Below are 8,191 nucleotides of genomic sequence, written 5' to 3'. Positions count from 1 at the left end.
GTTTAAGCCACCCAGTTTGTGGTATTTTGTTATAGCAGTCCTAGCTGACTAAAAAATACTGTCTCCTATAACCCATGAGTTTTGTTTCAAAGCACTTAACACCATCTATAGTTATACATCTACCTATGCAATTTATCTTTTTAAATTTTATTTTGTTTTATTATTTTTGGGGGATGGAGTCTCACTCAGTCACCCAGGCTGGAGTGCAGTGGCGTGATCTCGGCTCACTGCAACTTTCGCCTCCCGAGTTCAAGCAATTCTCCTGTCTCAGCCTCTGAGTAGCTGGGATTATAGGTGTGTACCACCATGCCTGGCTAATTTTTGTATTTTTATTAGAGACGGGGTTTCACCATGTTGGCCAGGTTGCTCTCAAACTCCTAACTTCAAGTGATCCAGCCGCCTTGGCCTCCCAAAGTCCTGGGATTACAGGCGTGAGCCACTGCACCTGGCCTGTGCAATTTATCTTTTTAAGTTTTTCCTGAAGTATAACAAACACAAAAACACACAAATCCTGTGTACAGCTCAATATACCTTCACAAAGTGAACCCATCTGCATAACCTGCCTCTAGGTCAAGAAGTGAACATAACCAGCTCCCCAGAAGCCTCCTTGTGACGCCTCCTCATCGCTACCTCTCCCTGGAGGTAGCTATCGTATAATTATTCATTTAGTTATCAATGTGGGTGTCATGTGTGTCCTCTATGGATTATTTTCTTAGGGCTGCTGTAACAAATTACTACAGCCTTGGTAGCTGAAAGCAACAGAAACTTATTCTCATGGTTCTTCCAGAAGTCTGAAATCAAGGTGGGCTGGGCGCGGTGGCTTATACCTATAATCCCAGCACTTTGGGAGGCTGAGGTGGGAGCATTGCTTGAGCCCAGGAGTTTGAGACCAGCCTGGGCAGCATGGTGAAACATCATCTCTACGAAAAAATACAAAAAATAGCCAGCCTGTAGTCCCAACTACTTGGGGGGCTGAGGCAGGAGGATTGCTTGAGTCCGGGAGGTGGAGGTTGCAATGCACTGAGATCACGCCACTGTACTCCAGCCTGGGTGATGGAAGGTCTAAGGGAAGATCCATTCCATGCCTTTCTCCTAACTTTTGGTGGCTGCTGGCAAAATCCCTGGCATTTTGTGGAGTGCCCCTGCCCTCCAGTCTCTGCTTCTGTCTTCACAAGGCCTTTTCGTCTGTGTCTCTGTGCACTCTTCTGTCTCTTATCAAGACACTCTCATTGGATTTCAGGCCCACCCTAATCCAGCATGATTTTATTTTGATACTTATCTTAATTACACCTGCAAAGACCCTGTTTTCTTTTTCTTTTCTTTTTTTTTTTTTTTTTTTTTTGAGATGGAGTCTCATTCTGTCGCCCAGGCTGGAGTACAGTGGCGCTATCTCGGCTCACTGCAAGCTCTGCCTCCCGGGTTCACGCCATTCTCCTGCCTCAGCCTCCCAAGTAGCTGGGACTACAGGCGCCCGCCACCACACCTGGCTAATTTTTTTGTATTTTTAGTAGAGACGGGGTTTCACCGTGTTGGCCAGGATGGTCTCGATCTCCTGACCTCGTGATCCGCCTGCCTCGGCCTCCCAAAGTGCTGGGATTACAGGCGGGAGCCACCACGTCCGGCCAACCCTGTTTTCAAGTAAGGTCATATTCTGAAGTTCTAGGTGGACATGCATTTTTGGGAGACACGCTTCCACCCACCATACCCTACAAGATTGCAAGCCCCAGGAGGACAAGTGGTGTCATTCATCTTTGGATCCCCAGAATGAGCCTAGCCTCAGAACCTAGCCTGGCAGATATGAGCTGCTCACAAAATGTGGGCTGAATAGATGAATTATCAGTACATCTTCACATCAGGAGAACCAATGCTGTGTACCTGACACATGGTGGGTAGTGAGTAATTGATTGACAAGTGAATGACATTTAGACACCAATTGAGAGTGACTGCAGAGTATAGAAATAATGATAGGATGGCTGGGCGTGATGGCCATGCCTGTAATCCCAGGACTTTGGGAGGCTAAGGCAGGTGGATCACTTGAGGTCAGGAGTTCAAGACCAGCCTGGCCAACATGGTGAAGCCCTATCTCTACTAAAAATACAAAAATTAGCCAGGCATGGTGGCACATGCCTGTAATCCCAGCTACTTGGGAGGCTGAGGCAGGAGAATCACTTGAACCTGCGAGGCAGAGGTTGCAGTGAGCCGAGATCATGCCATTGCACTCCAGCCTGTGCAATGAGCAAAACTCTGTCTAATAAATAAATAAATAATGATAAGATGGCCAGGCATGGTGGCTCATGCCTGTAATCCCAGCACTTTGAGAGGCTGAGGCAGGTGGATCACTTGAGGTCAGGAGTTCAAGACCAGCCTGGCCAACATGGTGAAACCTCATCTCTATTAAAAACACAGAAATTAGCCTGATGTCATGGCAGGTGCCTGTTTCCAGCTACTTAGGAGGCTGAGGCAAGAGAATCTCTTGAACCTGGGAAGCTGAGGTTGCAGTGAGCAGAGATCATGCCACTGCACTCCAGTGTGGGTGACACAGCAAGACTCTATCTCAAAAAAAAAAAAAAAAAAAGGCCAGGCGTGGTGGCTTATGCCTGTAATCCCAGCACTTTGGGAGGCCAAGGCTGGCAGATCACCTGAGGTCAGGAGTTCGAGATCAGCCTGGGCAACATGGTGGTACCCCGTCTCTACAAAAAACACAAAAAATTAGCTGGGCGTGGTGGCACGTGCCTGTAGTCCCAGCTACTCAGGAGTCTGAGACATGAGAATTACTTGAACCGGGGAGGCGGAGGTTGCAGTGAGCCGAGATCATGCCACTGCACTCTAGCCCAGGCTAGAGTGAGACTCCATCTCAAAAAAAAAAAAAAAAAAAAAAAAAAAAAAAAGAAATAACGAAGGTGCTGCTCACTGAGCACTTACTTTGGCCCCCCTGCATTCTCTGCATGGTTCTATTTAATCCCATTTTACAGAAAAGTAGGGGATCATGTGTCCCAGTTTGGATGGGACAGATCCAGTTGGCACCTGTTGTCCCAGCGTAGGGAGTATTTTATTCCCACTTTCCCATTCTAGTCTTAGAAGTGTACTGAGCTGGTCAATAAAGTACATGGTCACCCCATAGATAAGGCAATGGAGTCTTAAAAATTCCTAAAGGCAATAAATTCAGCACCTGATTTGCTTTCTTCTCAGAGACTCTAAAGCCCTTGCCCTTAACTGCTAGTGGTGCTGAGGGTGTTAATTAGGAGGGTTTTTTTTTTGTTGTTGTCCTTGTTTTAGTTTTGGCAGAAATAAGGCTGGTATCAAGTAACCATCTCAAGAGAGAGAGGTCGTAGGGAGGCCAGCTCCCTCCCTGCTCCAGTCTGGTGATCTGTGGAGGAGGAGAGAGGTTCACAGACCCCCATCCACGCAGAATGGCTCAAGAATTTGCAGGTCCCAGTGCAAAATCAAAATGCAGAGCCTCTTGTTAAACAGTTAAAAAATTGTTAATAATTCAAGACAGCAACAGCAGAGCATTAAACAAACGCTGGGCCCTTTGGTGTGTGGGACCATGCAGGTCACATGCCCATGAAACTGTCCCTGCATCCCCCTCTTACCCAAGCTGGGAATCTGGCAGTCATCCTTGACCTCTCCCCCTCTCTAAGCCCTCTTTTCACATTGAGTCCCGCGGATCCAAGCTTATTGAGCAGCTCCCCCACTCCCTCCCAAATGCCATGCCTCTGGTCCAGTGACACTTCTCACCGCTAGACTAGAGCAACCACTCAGACAGCTTCCAGTCCTGCCTGCTCTGGCCCATCCTCCCCTCTGCGGCCAGAAAGAGCTCCCCAAAGGCCAATCTTACCCCAGGACCTCCCTGCTTAAAACCTTCCATGGCCCCTGCTGTGGACTGAATTGTGTCCTCCCCAGAATCACATGTTGCAGCTTTAAGTCCCATTGCAACTGTGTTTGGAAAAGGGGCCTTTAGGAAGTAATTAAGGATAAATGAGGTCATAAGAGTGGGACCCTGATCCCTTGGGATTCATGCCTTATAAGAGGAGACACTGCAGAGCTCACTCTCCTCTTCCCCCCTGTGAGCACACACACAAAGAAAAGGCCATGTGAGGACACAGCAAGAAGGCAGCTGTCTACAAGCCAGGCAGAGAGCCCTCACCAGAAACTGAATCTGCTGGCACCTTGATCTTGGACTTCTGGCCTCCAGAACAGTGAAACATCAATGTCTGTTATTTAACTACGAAGTCTGTGGTATTTTGTTATGGCATCTTGAGCACACAAAGGCAGCTCCCCGCCGTCTGAGATCTGGGCATGATCTCCATGGCTGTGTGTTAGGGACCCCACCTCTCCAGCCCTTGCCAGACCTTCTTTCCTGTCTCTGGGTGTTCTACAAGATCTCCTTCCTCTGGATCTTCCAACATATTCTTCCTCTACCCCTTTCTTACCTATTTATCTGGTCAACTCCTGCTCGGCTCTCAGTCCCCAGCTTAGAAATGAAGCCTCCCTGACCTCCCCACCCATGCACAGTCCGTGGAGGGCTCCTCCTCCCTGCCCCCACAGCTCCTCCATGCTCCCTCCCTTGTGGGGAATTCTACTACACGTTTTGGGCCTCTCTTGCCCAATAGTTCAGGAGCTCCCTGAGAACCTGGACCTTATTCTGCTCAACCCTTGGTCCTGAGCATCTACAGGTCTGGAGGCCTCTCACCCCTCCCTGGTGTTCTTGACCTTTAAGAAGGATGCCAGGGGCCGACTGTGAGTTCCAAAGCCCCTCTGGGAAGCTGGGGGCTGAGGAACAGAGTTGGAGGCCAGACTGTGGGTAGAGGAGCAGGGCTGAGGGTGCAGGAAGAGACTTCAATGGCCTCTGTGGGTTCACTTTTCATCCACCTCCTTCCCAGGGAGAACCTGCAACTGGCTCTGCTTGGAATGCGTCATTCATTTATTTAGTCAACAAACATTCATTGTGCTTCCAATTAGGGTCAGGCCCTGGGCCAGGTACTAGGATGCTGCAGGGGAGGTTCCTGGGTCCCCACCAGGAGACACATGACATAAGCTATGACTTTGTGTTGAATGAGGGACTTCCCCCAGAGTAATGGGAAAGAGGACTTGGAGGTCAGATAAGCCTAGTGCAACTCCAGGCTCTGCTCTTCATTAGCTGGTAACACGGGACAATCCAAGCATGTGCCCTACTTTTTTAAATCTTGAAAATGGCTCTGACAGCAGAGCCTCTGGAGGCCTGGGGTGGGATGAGATCCTGGAACATGACCCCAGTTCCAGGCCTCTGCTTCCTCCCATTCAGCTTGATATGCCTCATGCACGTCTTCCTCACAGTCACCTATTCCCCACATCATGGCTGTGGTCAGGCTCATGTCCATGTGTGGGGTGTACTTGACCACGAGGAAGACATAGCAACAACCTACAGTAGCGACCTTCAGCCAACACCCCTGGTGAGACCTGTCCAGAGACTCAGGCAAAGAACCCCCATGTGACACATTCCTCCCAAACCAAGGTACCACATTCTGCAGAGGCCACCTCAGCCTCTCTCTTCCCTGGGTTCAGGTTTCTACTCTGACTGGGGATCTTAGAGCTGCCTGACCTGGAGAGAAATCCCAGTGGATGAAACCTGTTATCAAGAAGGAGGAAATTCCCCTTTAAGTGGTCCCATTCAGGCAGGCATCACTTGGGCAACAAATACCAGTTACCATCCAGATAAGTGTTTTCCATGTGTTAGGTCATTGAATGCAGAAGATACCTTCATCTCATTTAATCATTGCGAAAAGCTCTGAAGCGAGTACTATTACTCACCCTATTTTACACATGGGAGGCTGAGGTTCAAAGAGGTGAAGTCACTTGCCTAAGGTCACACAACTTATTAGTGCTGCAGCAGGGATTTGAACCCAAAGACCAACCACTTAACTACTATTCTAATTGCCTCCTCTAAGCCTCAGTTTCCTCATCTGTAAAAGGGGAAAATAGTGTCTCTAACCTACTATTAATGTCTCTAACCTCTAACAACCTACTTCACAAGGTTATTGATTATTAAATTATAAAGTTAAGATCTGGTGAAAGGTGAGAATTTCTCTGGACTCAGACAGACTTGGGCTTTAATCCCAGCTCTGTAACTTACTAACTGGATGATCTTAGTTACATTACTTCTCTTCCCAGCATGAATCTGTTCATTGTTGGAATGGGGAAACGTGGTCATACCTATCTGGACGGGTTGTCGGACGGAGTAAATGTGGACATCTATTGGCGTGTGAAGCAGGATTTGGACTGTGGAGGGGAGTGCTACCAGCAGAGGAAAGAGCCCGAGCAAAGGCCTAGAGGTGGCATGTCATGGGGAACATTGCACTGAATGAGATCCAGCTTGACTCAAATCTCATTTGCTGATGGTTTGACCCCTAGAGGACACCCCCAATCCCCGTGCCTCCCCAAGTCTGGTGAAGATGTTAACTCAGCTTGTCTCAATCCATCAACAAATATACTGGGAGTGGCATACTGGCAAAGACCTCAGAAAATGAGGGACATGTATTGAAATCCCAGTCCCCCCACTTACCAGCAGTGTGACTTTGCATGAGTCATTTCACTTCTCTGAGTCTCAGTTTCCCCATCTGAAAATGGGGAGAATATACACAAACTGCAGGGCAACATGGAGTGGGCTAAATGGGCTAAGGTGGCAACCCTCCCACTGAGGGTCCCAGCCCTCCCATATTGCAAGTGCCTTTGAACAGCTGGAGCTCAGACAGGAGAGCCTCCTTCCTCTTCTGTGCCTTCTATGGAGTCCTCATCACCTTGACTGCCATGATTTTGGCTGGAAGCGAGCCCTGGACATAGGGCTTCTGGTATCTTCCTTGCTGTGCCTTCTGGTGTCCACAGCTGCTGTGCTGGACCCTGGTGACCTTGTCCTGCTGCTGGTCCTGCAGATAGGAGCCCACCTGGAGTGCAGCCCCTGCATCTGTGCTCAACTAGAAAGGCAAGAACTCGCATTCCAGCTCCCACCTCTAATTTTATGAGGAAGAAGGAGCAACCCTTAAATTTTTTTTTTTTTTTTTAGTTTTAAAAACTGGCATTGGCTGGGCGCAGTGGCTCACACCTGTAATCCCATCACTTTGGGAGGCTGAGGAGGGCAGATCACTTCAGGTCAGGAGTCTGAGACCAGACTGGCCAACATGGTGAAACCCCGTCTCTACTAAAACTATAAAAATTAGCCGGGCATGGTGGCACGTGCCTGTAATCCCAGCTACTTAGGAGGCTGAGGCAGGAGAATCTCTTGAACCTGGGAGGCAAAGGTTGCAGTGAGCCAAGATTGCACCACTGCACTCCTGCCTGGAAAACAAGAGAGAGACTCTGTCTCAAAAACAAAACAAAACAAACAAATAAACAAAAAATGACATTGAATATGTGCAGTATGGCGGTATTGGTTGGTAAACTATGCAAATATTTCTGCTCCAGTTGTTAAATAGCAGCTGCCCCAAACCCTGTGAGTGCCCCCACCACCCTGGCAGTCTCAGCCCACCCCAGAGACACTCCCACTGTTGTAAATAACTCAGGAAAGAACACCTGTAATTATATTTCCTTTGAAAAGTATCTCAAGTTGAATTAATGAGTCAGAAGGATGCACATTTTAAGGCTTTAGATTCATATTTCCAAAATACCCTTCAGATAAATTATGTCATTTGAAACTCCTATCAGCAAAGTATGAGACTGTGAGAGTGCCCATTTTCTTTTTTTGTTTGTTTTTTGAGACGGAGTCTCGCTCTGTCGCCCAGACTGGAGTGCAGTGGTGCGATCTCGGCTCACTGCAAGCTCCGCCTTCCAGGTTCACACCATTCTCCTGCCTCAGCCTCCGGAGTAGCTGGGACTACAGGCGTCTGCCACCATGCCCGGCTAATTTTTTGTATTTTTTAGTAGAGATGGGGTTTCACTGTGTTAGCCAGGATGGTCTCGATCTCCTGACCTCGTGATCCACCCACCTCAGCCTCCCAAAGTGCTGGGATTACAGGCATGAGCCACCATGCCCGGCGAGAGTGCCTGTTTTCCTGCATCTTCATCAACAATGGTTTTTATAATTTTTCTATTGCTTGAAAACCTGGAAGATAAAAAGAAATGATGTACTGTTTTAATTTGCCTTTTATTTAGAGAAACAGTCTTGCTCTTGCTCTGTCGCCCAGGCTGGAGTACAGTGGTGAGATCACAGCTCACTGCA

The sequence above is a fragment of the Gorilla gorilla genome, chromosome 1 (assembly GCF_029281585.2).
Source record: "Gorilla gorilla gorilla isolate KB3781 chromosome 1, NHGRI_mGorGor1-v2.1_pri, whole genome shotgun sequence".
NCBI lineage: Eukaryota > Metazoa > Chordata > Mammalia > Primates > Hominidae > Gorilla > Gorilla gorilla.
Note: the sequence above shows the minus strand (reverse complement) of the source record.